The sequence below is a fragment of the Ptychodera flava genome, chromosome 13, assembly GCF_041260155.1.
Source record: "Ptychodera flava strain L36383 chromosome 13, AS_Pfla_20210202, whole genome shotgun sequence".
NCBI lineage: Eukaryota > Metazoa > Hemichordata > Enteropneusta > Ptychoderidae > Ptychodera > Ptychodera flava.
The window spans coordinates 29,806,276-29,819,678 of record NC_091940.1 but is presented as its reverse complement, the minus strand read 5'-3'; the positions used below and the strand labels follow the sequence as shown (position 1 = coordinate 29,819,678).

Genomic DNA, 13,403 nt, shown 5'->3' with positions numbered 1-13,403 from the left:
CGATAAACTTAGGGAGCGTTCAGTTATTAATGCCGGGGGTGGGCCGGCAAAATCCAGGGGGGGGGGTTCACCTCAAATTTGAAAACTGCAAAGGGGGGGGGGGTCATGTATTTTTCAAACAGCTCAGAGGGGGGGTCACTTAATTTTCATAAGTATCCGTCCCGTCAAAAAAAAAGTTTCAGTGTTCAGAAATATTCATATGCATGATTTCATTCTCTGAAGTTATTCACCGGTAAATCTGAACAAAAGTATAATTATCTGTCAGATGAACATCTTGACTTGACAACTCTGAGGCTTGTCTTATTGTAAATCAAGCTCACTGCACTGAGGGCAATGAACAATTCCTATTACTTACATATTAGAGATATAGCAAGTTTTGTCAGGGAAATTATTTAACAGTTACCTGTACTGAGACTACTAGTACCATGAAAAGTTAAATAATACTTTTAGGTGAAATTCCAATATCATAATTGTTGTCCACATCTGAACTTTTAAATACCCTATTTTTGAATCAAGTACATTTGTATCAATTATCAAACACCTATAAAAGCACAAATTAATTTAGTTTAGCATTGTAAAAAAAATTATTCTTAGTTTTCTCATAGACTCCAGTGTATAGTGAATCAGCATTTCGGTGAAATTCCAAAATCTAATTTCTTGCACACATATCAACCTTTAACCATCCTAGGCTAACTAAGTACTTTAAAATGAATTATCAAATGCCTCTAAATACACAGATTTTGATAGTTTTGTATTGGAAAAAAATTATTCATATTTTCCCCATAGACTCCCATGTACAGTGAATCTACATTTTGGTATAATTCCAAAATCCAATTTCTGGCGAACACATCCATTTGTTACCACCCTAGCCTAATCAAGTACATTGATATCAATAATCGAGAGTACATAAATACATGGGTTTACCTATTTTTGTATTGGAAAAAAATTATTCATACTTTCCTCATAGACTCTCATGTATAGTGGATGAACATTTTCAGTGAAATTCCATAATCAGATTTCTTGTACACATAATATGCACCTTTAACCATCATATTCTAATCAAGTACAATTATGTCAATTTTTGAACGTCTGTATATGCACAAGTATACCAAGTTTTTCATTGGAAAAAAAATTATTCACAATTTTATCATTGACTCCCATGTATAGTGGATGAACATTTTTGGTGAAATTCTAAGGTCAAACTTTTTGTCCACATGCCAGTTATAACAACCCTATTTCATTTAAGTACATTTATGTAAATTATCAAATATCTATAAATGCATAGATATAGTTTTGCATTGAAAAAGTATTACATAGATTCCTCATACATGTATGAGAAAATATATGTATACCATGTATAGTGAATCAACATTATCAACAGCTGATTTTTAATTAAATCCAAATATCAAAATATGTACACACACGCTTGCGCAAAAATATTGCGATCCACCAGTAATTTCCGTCCAACCCCTTTAAATTGACACTTTGTGATGTGATGGCTGAGTAAGAGGCAAACCAAGTATGTTCATTGTTTAGAAATCCACTTCTATGATCAACTGCCTTCAGAAATGTACAATGACCAATGGTGTCAAAAGCAGCGCGTATGTCAAGTAAAAAGCCAACAGCGCCACGTGTCGACGTCCCATGAAAGATATCAAACATAATTCCACGAAACGTTCTCTGTGCTGTGAAATTGTCTGAACGCAGCTTGATTGTCCGGAAGAGGAGCATCAATGTACATACGAATGTTAGGTTGATCGACCACAATACTTTCAACCAATTTCGAAAAGAAGTTTATATAGGTTACAGACTGGCCTATAATTTGATTAATCTGTCCCAGCACCTGTTCCTTCTTTCCAAGAATCTGATCAGTGAGAAATACAATTTCATAACGAGCAGTTGGTCATAGAAGAGACCATTGGAAACACTAACATCGGCCATGTTTGAATGGGATCATTTAATAAATGCACTGTTTTGATGGAGCTTTCAGAATGTAATGATTGACTTAATCAGTTACCTCGTCACAGGTGTAAATTTTACTAAACTTTGAATTGTTCTCAATATTCCTGGTACTGAAGCAAATTTCTCTAGTCAGTGCGAAAGTTAAAGTTGACGGTCTTATCGAATTTGTGCAAAACGCGAATGCTACAAAGTTGTGTTGCGTTCTCGCTAGTTGACAAACACCGCGCAAACTTGAATGCGCCATACATGTGCACGCCCCGCACGCACACGTACATAGACATATGAACACACAGCATGCTGGAGAGATCTTTAAATGATTAACTAGACTAATATTCAAACTAAGAATGATGTGAATGATGTTTCATTGAACCAAAGCATCAATTTAACTTCCCAGCTCAATACTGCATTATGGAACAACACCATACTGTAAACTTTGTTCGCACAACATAAATTTAAGTAAAAACGTAACAAGAAGAGGGTATACACATAAAGCTCGTCTTTGAAGTTCAAATTCAAACTGAAATAATAGTTTCAAATGTTGCTTTGGCACAACATGAAGCTTTGAGACGACAATCGTGTAGAATATGCTGACATGTGTGTTGTTTCCATTTACAGGCCTAGAGAGACACACAGACACCGTCGCCTTGGCGAAAATAAATATTTGGAGGAGGAGAAACCATTGAATGATTCCGAAGATGCGGCAATCAATTTGGGTAGCAAAGCTCATACGAAAAAATCTGATGATCAAGTAGCCGTGATTGAACTGAAGGAGAAAAATGTATAAGCGGAGGTAGCGAGTCGAGATAAGCTAAGCTTGCCCACGTACCAAATGGTCGATATTATACGTATACATGTAGTAAAAGTCACACATATTAGTCCTGTTTTGCATGTTGACCGTACCGAATATGTAAACATCCCTAAATGCCATCAAGGGGGAAAGAGATTCCACGGGAAAAACTACATCTGCACAGTGAATAAGGGTCTTAGCCTGTGAAGGGTTTATTAAGCACAAAAGATGCCTTTATGCATCTATATATATGACATTGTACAACTGTTTAGAAAGAGGCTGTTTGGCTATAGAATGTTATTAGTGATAATCTTTTATATAATTCTGCAGACTGAGATTCTACAAGTTCTCAAGATAATATTATTTGCACAATTAGCGGAAAGGTCACTGGAAATTAGGGCTGTCAGCCGGCATTCATCTGGCCAATATTCAAATCAGACCAGCATTTCATACCAGTGTGTCATCGCAAGACCTGTATAACACATGCAAAGCCAAATTTTGAAATAAATCTGCACGATTAAAGTTCACTTCGAATCCATGGTGCTGTTTAATTTATTGAAATAAAATTTCGAAAAGGTCTGTCAATTTGAAAGGTGTGTGTGTCAATCGAGGAAGTTCAAATTGAACTATCACAGAAAGCAAGAGTGTGCGTATCATGCAGAAACTTTCCAGATGGATGTATGAAGTACATATTTACCCTCAAGGTAGATAGAGCCTCGGGGACAGATATTCTGAGATATTCTTTTGTTATATCGTCTGCGGAGGATCAATTTGAAGCCAATGGAGTAAATAAAGAGTTGACGGGCGCAAATTCTATCTCCCCATAGAGTTAACACAGGGATGGAGGGCATTTTGAATTTCAGACGTAGATATAAATATTAGGTTGTTTCTCTCCGATTTCTATCCTTGATTTAGTGAGAATATGGTTAAAAATTTGCTAAGAAAAGTTTGAGAAAAAATTTAAGACTTTCAGATTCGAAGCTTGTACTGCATTAAACCAAACCCAGCTCCTTTGTTATTATTACGATCCACATGCAAACCAAGATTTCTGAACGGAATGTATGCCAGTCAAACGAAGATCATTTTAACTCGCCCGATCTCGCCACCTGTGTGACGCAGAACAGGACGGATTTGTGTGACTTAGAGCTGGACGGACAAAAAATCCGAATTACCCCTGTTCTACATCATCGACCGGAACTTTTTTTCTGCACTACCAGTACCGTTCATACATGCACATCGCGTCGCTTGCTAAGACAGACCGATCTGTTGCGATCGATGCTATGCTCTCGTGACATTTTTACGAAAAGGTGATGCGAGATATTCAGACATGGAAATATGGAAGGTGTGACTAACGAAATATGGCTGTTAAAGTTTTGTTGAGGAAAGTTTGAGCTTTTTTTTTTAATTTCGAGCTGTATGCAGCACCAAAGGACCTGTGTTGTAATGCAGAACAGAAATATTATGACAGTAAATGGCCATGGACATAATCTGTATACCTGTTGACGAGCTTTATCTTGCTGCGCTTCCAAACAAATTGGTTTGTATTGACTTGCGATGGCGACGGCCTGTTGGCGTAGATACATGTGAGATTTCTTCATTTTAATCTGCCTGAAAGCGCCTGTTTTGTGAAGGCACAGGGAAAACAGAGCTATATACTAATATTCCTCGGTCACAATATCAAGAAAATCGAGGAGATATTGTAGTAAAGTTCTACAGTATCCAAATTAAGTTAGAACTTAATACACCAAAAGGCACGTCCTTTGCAATTATCAGAAGAATTGGGCTATCGAAGGAAATGATAGAGACTTTTATAAAATTACTGACTGTCGATCAAGTTTCATAAACACCTGTACAGCACCTTGGCATAATACGTTCCATCACAGAGTAATATCATAGACAGAGTGGCAACACTTGCATGCCTTTTGTTCCATGGTCGTCTCGGTAGACTATTGGCTTTTCATATTAAAATGAGCTTAAAAGGTGTTAAACTTTTTGGAGGCTTGGTTTGTGGTTGATAATTACACGAGATTATGCGAAACATACGACGAGATGGCATCGTACTGCCAGTCGCGTAGCAACCATAGTTACTTTGTGAGCTCTCAGGCCAGAAACACTGCCTCACGCCAATCAAAACATAACACGCCAGCAGTTTCATAAACATGCCCTTTCTTGGCGCACGTGTAAAAGACGGTGTGACTGACCGTAACCATTGAGTAAAACCAGACAGTATCGATAAAAGACTTTCAAATTGGTTCAAACACACTCATTATATATTCATGAAAATATGAGAGGAATTTTTAAAACGGTAAAACCCACTTTCCTGAAGCTCAAAACACTCGCGTTTTCGCCAGCACATCAATTCCGATCAGCACCACACGACAACAACAACACAAGCTTTGTCGAACATACTTTCGCTTAACAATTGGTGAAAATCCGAAAATTACCGAAGGGTGCATGGTCGGCACTCTTCGGAGAAGAGAGCCAGGAGCTTCGTGAGGCGAGGCAAACATGGATTGCTTACGTAACCGCTTCACGCCTTAAACAATAGCTGTTGCCACTCTGTCTATGATACTACTCCGTGGTCCATGAATACGTTCCACTAATATATTCAGGAAGATAACACACCGCCCTCAACGGGCAGCAATACAGTTTCTTACGTATTTTATAGCATTGCGCACCCAGATAAAGTAATTAATCAACGGATCTGTTGTCCGGTAAAACGCTCCACAGAAAAAAATATGCCATTACCCGGAAATGTTGAAAATCTTGGCTTCCTTCACTGTAATGTTCAGAATAAGAAGTTTAATTTGTTTGCCATTATATTTTCCCATACCTGTGAAAACTTGGGCGTGATCACGTATTATTTTTTGTACAGTTTCTGGACAATTTGGCATTTCTGGAGCAACCGATTTTGAATGTTTCGTAACAGCTGACTGGTCTGTGTCTGATAAATTGGTTTGTCCGTGTGGTTGTGTTTGACTTGTGTTTGGAACCCTCTCAGATACTGAAACACTATTTGACTGATGGGAGTTAATTTGTATAAAGTCAAGAAGACTTGCGGAAGGATATCCTAAAATTGAGGAGTCTTTAGTATCGGCAACAACGAAATGTAAAGTTTCGAAACGATTTCCCATGTCAATCTTGGCTTTTACAAGATCCATTACATTAACCTTTTGTTTGCCATAGGTAAATAATTTTTCATTGATTGGTTCAAGAGTTACAGAATTACTTAATGCTTGAAAATCACTCTTATTCAAAACATTACAAGTAGCACCTGAATCTAACATCAAATCTATACATTTACAATTTATGGAAAGATTTGCAAATGGAAGCTTGCCACCATATCTTTCATAAACTTGGATATTAAACAGGAAATCACTACTGGTATCAGAACTATCATCTTCGACATCTTTGACACACACTGTATCGACAACATTTCGCTTGTATGGAAGCTTACTACTTTTCATTAATGTTTTTCAGTTTACGGCAACAAGATTTGAAATGTCCACTCTTATGACAATAGTGGCATTGCTTACCCTTTGCTGGGCACACTGTGGATATTTACCCCCACAAAAGTAACAACTTGAAGAGTTTTTTTTTCAAATCATGAGCTTGTCGACTTTTCTTATAACCACCGCGTTGTGCCTGACGTTATCGGCCGGATTGAGTGTGAGCAGTTTTGTTCACAGTGTCCGGCAATTGCAAATGTTCTATACCATGTGCTTCCCGTTCAGATTTCCAGTGACCTTGCCAGTGATACAATTTTGTCGAGAGCCATGTCTTGTTGTAGAGCTTTTCTGCGAACCTTCTTGTTTCTCCCCCACCTGGATAATTTGGTGCTTTATTTCGGCATCCGTCATAGCTTGATTGGTGAAGCCACAATTAACAGCCAGTTTCTTCAGACGAGTCACAAATTAGTCAATGGTTTCAGTGTCATGTTGTACAGTGCGTCGAAATTAAGAAAAATTCGTATTCAGTATTCATTTTAGGTAGAAAGTAGTCATCCAAAGCCTTCACTATCTTTTTATAGTTATCATCATATTGGGCATCAGTAGGCATTACAAGGCTTTCAGAAATATCGAATAAATCTTCACCAACTCTGTCTAGAAGTAATGCTTTCTTTTGGTCAGGGTCCGTTATCTTCCATGCAGTGCAGCTGTTTTCAAAACGGGCCAACCAACGCTTCCATCTTGGTGCTCATGTAGCAGAGTCAGTGTGGATATTCAACGGAGATATTTGTGAAAAAGAAAACCAGCCTCACCTGCCATTTTGAACTAACGAGAGTGTCTACTTGATAAACTAGAGGGTTGGAGTCTATGACTCGGCAAAATCCTCGTCGCCAATGTAATGTTCAGAATGGCCTTGGCAAGTAGAAAGGCATATACAACCATACATACAGTAACGAGAGCTAACACGAGGATGACTAAGCACTGACTGTCCGATTTATTCATTTTCTCTTTTAAATACACAAAATACAAATGCAGGTTCAAAATACACAGGTGCAGTGCCATTACTAGATCCAACAAATTAACATGTGTAAAGAATGTACAAGTCACTACATTCACCATCCCACACCCTACAAAGCAAAAATTACACATGTTACAGATTTGTACTCGTCTACCATTGCAAATATCTTGTCCGGGCGGTGTCACTGTTAGGCCAGTCAGGCAGTCCTCGACAGTAACATGCCTGGGACTGTAACATTGGTACGTGTACCAGTCTTTAAATAAATTTGTTTCAGATTCGTGTTATCAGAGCTGAATATAAAACTTGTATCAGCACCTCTATTGCATGACTATATATGCCGTTCTATCTAGATGTAGATGGACATGACACACAGTACTAGAGATGTCCCATGATTCATGGCGATTTGTACCATTGGACACTCCTCAGGGAAGTCTACGATGTCTCCCAACTGTTTTGAAAATCCTAAAAACGTCCTAATAAACACGATTCTTCTAAATTCCTATTTTAAATGATTTGGAAAATTATGCTTGCTTGAAAGTTGAGATATCATTTTTGTAAAATTTTTTTACTGATTGTGTCCTCAACTATACAGAAACAACTTATAGGATATTGATCTATTCCCAAGATAATAAAAGAAATTTGTCTTGACCTTGGAAATTTGGATGGCGGTCATTCTCATTTTGAATTTCAAATATCGATAAATGTTGGGTGATTTAGTACCAAACTTTACCCGGTGATCCCTGATTTTATATTGTTGACTTGGTAAGAGTTTGGCTGAAAGTTTCATTGAGGAAAATATTGGCGAAAAGTTAAGTCTTTCTCTTTCGAGGCGCATACTACCATGATATGATAGTATGATAAGTGGAGAGGATTTTGATAATATATGCGCAGCTCTTGGATCGATTGATCCAGACGACAGAATTTGTAGTCTCAGTAAATAGAAATTGCAGGCCACGTATTGAGCCAGTGAAAAAAAAACGAACGAAAATTGATTGAAATGCTTTATGAAAAACTTCACCGGCGAATGCCTGATAGCTTAGCGTGGAGACCAGTTTAGTGTGAGGGCATGCAAGTGGTCAGCTAAGATATGCGTCACATGACTAGAAACCGCACACACGATAAAACGTCACTGGCAACGATAGAAAGTGAAAAACGCCAAAAGGTGCCTGTCAAAGAAAATCGATATCAGGAGCTAGACTGCCGCTTCACCGCTTTCAGACCAGTGGTAATTAGACGCCAAAAAGGGCATGTCACTCGACTGTCGACCGCAGGACCCGGCCTCTCTCCTAATGAAAATGGAACGCGTGACAAATTTTCCGACATGAGTCACGCAACCGTTGAAACATTGACATGGGATATCTAATCGATGGATGAGTGGTTTGGATGCACGTCACTAATTAGATAGAAAAAATCGTAACCGATTGTCAGGTGTTAGTTCTGTTCAAACCTATCGAATAAACGTTTGTATTGTGCAACGTACTTAAAGTTGACAGTTTGCTCTTATTAATGATAAAAGCAGTGGATAAATACACACAGAGTACGTATGAATTGCGCCGTGTAGGTGCATAGTGTTTTCCTTTCCTCCTTAGATTCATATTTCACCGAGAACTTTGGGTCAGAAAGTAAGCACATGAACAATCTAGGCCTCAGCGACCATAGAGGGCGCTGTGATATTGTCAGATATGGAATGATGGCTGTCACTTGCTAATTCAGAGCTTTGTCTATATCAATTGTATCTAGCGATAAGCAATCTGACCTAATCGAATAAATTAATCTTTGTACCTGTAATTACATTGTACATCAAATTGCAATGCAACCAGTAAAGGTGATTGTATAAGTCAGATAAATACCTTCCCCGACGATGGTGGCGGTAAGCACTGTTCAGAGATGTTTCGCCGCCCTAGTGGTTAATTTTAAGCTTCTTTGTGTGTCAACGTTAGGCGTTGATGTTTGTTTGACAGCAAAATTCTACCTTTTTCGGTTCATTGAAGTCAAGCATTCCGTACTCACTAACGAAAACAGATTTTTTTAAATTTACGATGTACTAAACATGACGGAACAAAGCCAACAAGGCCATTTCGTGCCCATCTTTGGTGTGCCATGCGGTGATGTTCACCTTTATAAAATGACGTAAGAAAACTAATAAATTGTCATTTTAACAAGAGAATGTATGCGTTGACGTCATATTTTAGGATCATATCCTTGACTTTAACTTAAGTTTGCGTGTGCACTCTAAAACGTTTCACCTCTGCTCAGTTTCCTGGAGCAAGACGCCGCCGAAGTACCGTTGATCGAGAACATGGATTTCGTAGAGTTCGAAAAACACAACTTCTTGAATAATCTGAAGTTGAATACTTTTTCCAAACAATTATATCCAGGACAAGAGCAGGTGACGGTATTCTCTGAGTACCGAGTTCTCAAGTCACCGGATTACGCATGCAAGTCGGGATGATGGCGAACCATTATCCCTCGGAGGAGGGGGGATTTGACAAACGTGCATGAGACACTTCTGACGGCACGCCGATATCTTGAACTTGCAGATATTCTCAAGAAGATGTAATGGCTGCCAGTTATTTGGAAGTCACACGAATGTAGACAGATATCCAGAAAAGAAAATCACAGAATTTTCGAAAAAATTGTCCAAGAACTCCGACGTTCCTTTTTCCCTTGAGCATCTCAATTGTAGCTTAGATTACATCTCGACATTATATATAAACTCCTACTGCAACGCCATAAATCTTACATAAATCACACGAAACCACACACCAAGAAATCTTGACATGAATCATCCTGTAATTGCTGATATTAAGTATGCATACGCATGTGTGCATTTACATATATTTGACTATGTATTATGTCAAATACATATACATTATATATATATATATACATATATATATATATATATGTCATATCGATAAATTCTATGAATCATAAACGACTGCAATGGATGAACTTACGTGAGAACCTCTTAAATTTCAGCCGCCTTGCTTTCAACGTAAACATACATTATTTACATATATTTCAATTAGAAGGAAATACGTTCTTTTCAGATAAGTGCTGTTTTTGATCGATAGGAAACGGCCGACAATATCTTCAACACCGCGCATAAAAGTCTTGCATTTGTACTGGCTTTTATTTCATAATAAGGGCGGAACTTCCATTTACGTCACGTGATATGCCAATCTCCGATTTTCTTTTCGTATACTTCCAATCGTAATGGCAAATTTCAGTGTTTCACTGAAACTTTTTTACACTCGGAGTTTACGCCTTTTTAGCTCACGTGTGTAAACACGTGGGCTATTGTCATAGCGATGTCTGTCTGTCTGTCCGTGTGTGTGTGTGTTAGTGTGTGTGTGTGTGTCTGTCTGTCTGTCTGTTTACACGATAACTCAAAAACGCCTGAACGGATTCAAGTCAGATTTGGTACACAGGTACCATATGCTACTTGCAAGAACTGATTAGATTTTGGTTAGTGTGGCTTGCATATTAATGAAGTTATGCAATATCGTTTTTTTCCTTACAATGGTTTCCCTATGGAGACGGTAATTACAGTGTAGACATATATCAAGAAATACTGCACAAAATTTCATGAAACTTGTCACAGATGACAATCTAAGAAAATTATGATGATACTATGGAATGCATGCTCTGTTTGATAAGAAGTTACAATCTGTCTCCACTTCTATAATACAAAACAAGACTGACGTATTCGTATTGACTGAAACCTGGTTCAAGGAAAACGATAATACCATAGCAGCACGGTTTTTCATCATCACTTACTGGTTATGACATATATCAGGTACCACGTTCAAAACAGAAAGGTGGAGGTACAGCTGTCATAACTAAATCTAATTTAACGTTCACAACAAATAAGAATGCAGCTTTTCAATCTTTTGAAGTCATCGATGGCAACATTATCACTTCATCAGCTATGATTCGACTAATTGTTATTTATCGACCACCGAAGGGGAATATCAACAACTTCCTGTGCGAATTCGCCACCTTGTTGGAGACTGTTATTCACTCACAAGGGAGGCTGATTGTTGTCGGCGATTTCAACATCCACGTCGACAACCCCGGTGATAGAGATTCTGGAAAGTTCATCGATCTATTGGAATCTATGGGGTTGGTTCAACAGGTGATTGGTCCAACACATTTTAAGGGTCACACTCTTGATTTGGTTATCACCAGGGAAGACGACCCATGTGTTACAAACATCGAATCGGACTGGCTTCTACCATCAGACCATGCCGCTCTTCACTTTTCTACTTCTTTTACAAAACCACGCCCTTTGAAAGTCATCAGGTCTTCTAGAAAACTTACAAACATTAACATTAGTGAACTTCAACACAAGGTTGCTTTATCTCTACAATCGATGCTTACTGATGTGGACAGTTCCCCGACCGATCTTGTGCATGCATACGACAGTGCTCTATCTTCGGTTATTGACGAAAGTGCACCAGTCGTCAACAAGGTATTCTTGAATAAAGTTCGCGCTCCATGGTTTAATGAAGGACTGATTAAAGCACGACAAGATCTTCGCCGATTGGAAAGGCAGTGGAGAAAATCAGGTCTCGTTGTACATGAACAAATCTTTAAGTCATTCCGGACCAAATACACTGCAAGTCTTCGTGATGCGCATGCATCCTATTACAATGACCGAATCGTTGGATCTGATACAAAAGGCCTTTTTCAGATCATTGATAACATCACAGGCACGAAAGGCGCACTTGCTTCAGTCATACCGGACTTGGACCCCACTACTTTACCAGATATCTTTGCAGATTTCTTTCGCAGTAAGATTGCTAAGATACGTGAGAACTTGTCCTTTGTTCAACCATCTGACCCTGTTTCCATGTCAAGTTTCAGTCTGAGTTCTTTTGATTTGATTTCCGTCGACATTGTCAAAGGTCTTATTAGTAATTTACCTGCAAAATCATCTAAGCAGGATCCCATACCTACAGTGTTGTTGAAACAGTGTTTGTATCAAGTAGCTCCTGTTATTACACATATAATTAACCGTTCTTTTGTCACAGGTGATTTTCCTCAGTCATGTAAATCTGCAATTGTTCGACCACTGTTAAAGAAACCAGGTCTTGATAAGAATACCTTGAACAACTACAGACCAATTTCCAATTTAACATCAATTTCTAAGCTCATTGAAAAGGCAGCTTTACTCCAACTTAATTCATACTTATGTAGTAACAATCTGTATATGTCAGTCGGCCTACAGACAGGGACATAGTACAGAAACTGCTCTTGATCGAGTGCATGATGTTATTTTAATTCTCCTTGATCTTTTGGCAGCTTTTGACACCATTGATCATGATATCTTGATACACAGGCTTCGTTGTAGGTTTAACATTGATGGCACTGTTTTACAGTGGATTACTTCATACTTGAGAGGTAGGACAATGAGAGTTTGTGTTGGATCAGTGGTGTCAGAGGCTCAGTCATTGGATTGTGGGGTACCCCAGGGCTCTGTCCTTGGTCCTGTTCTTTTCAGTCTATACACGACACCCCTTCAGGACATTATTACAAGACATGGTTTAGAAACAATGTTCTACGCTGATGACTCCCAGCTTTATATTACTTGTTCTCATGCTTCTGTCCCCATTTCACAAATTGAAAATTGCATCGAGGAGATACGTCAGTGGATGTGTAACAACATGTTGGCTCTGAATGACAGTAAGACAGAGGTTATTAGATTTTCCTCAAAGTTTAGCAATCTGGGACGATCACGAACTTGTAATATACAGGTTGGTGAAATCAGCATCAATTCCTCTCCTGTAGTTCGTAACCTTGGTGTAATTCTAGATGCATCAGCATCCATATCAGCCCATGTTAACAATATTTGTAAATCCGCTGCATTTGCTCTATGGAAAATTGGTAAAATACGCAAACTTCTAGATAGTAATTCCACTGAAAAATTAGTTCATGCATTCATAACATCCAGGCTTGATTATTGTAACAGTTTGCTTTTTGGCTTACCACATTATCAACTCAAGAAATTACAATTGGTTCAAAATTCTGCTGCACGTTTGGTCACACTGACTAAGAAAGCACATCATATTCACCTGTTCTGTACAGTTTACACTGGCTTCCGGTTCATAAGCGTATCGAGTTTAAACTTTTATGTTTAACTTACAAAGTTTTACATGACATTGCTCCTCTGTATTTGAAA

General features: G+C 38.4%; 1 protein-coding gene across 1 annotated transcript in view; it reads left to right on the top strand.

The window, feature by feature from the left end:
- The window catches only part of LOC139148120 (reticulocyte-binding protein homolog 2a-like), a 581,355-nt gene that overhangs the window by 109,853 nt on the left and 458,099 nt on the right, over window positions 1–13,403 (top strand). The window lies entirely within an intron of this gene.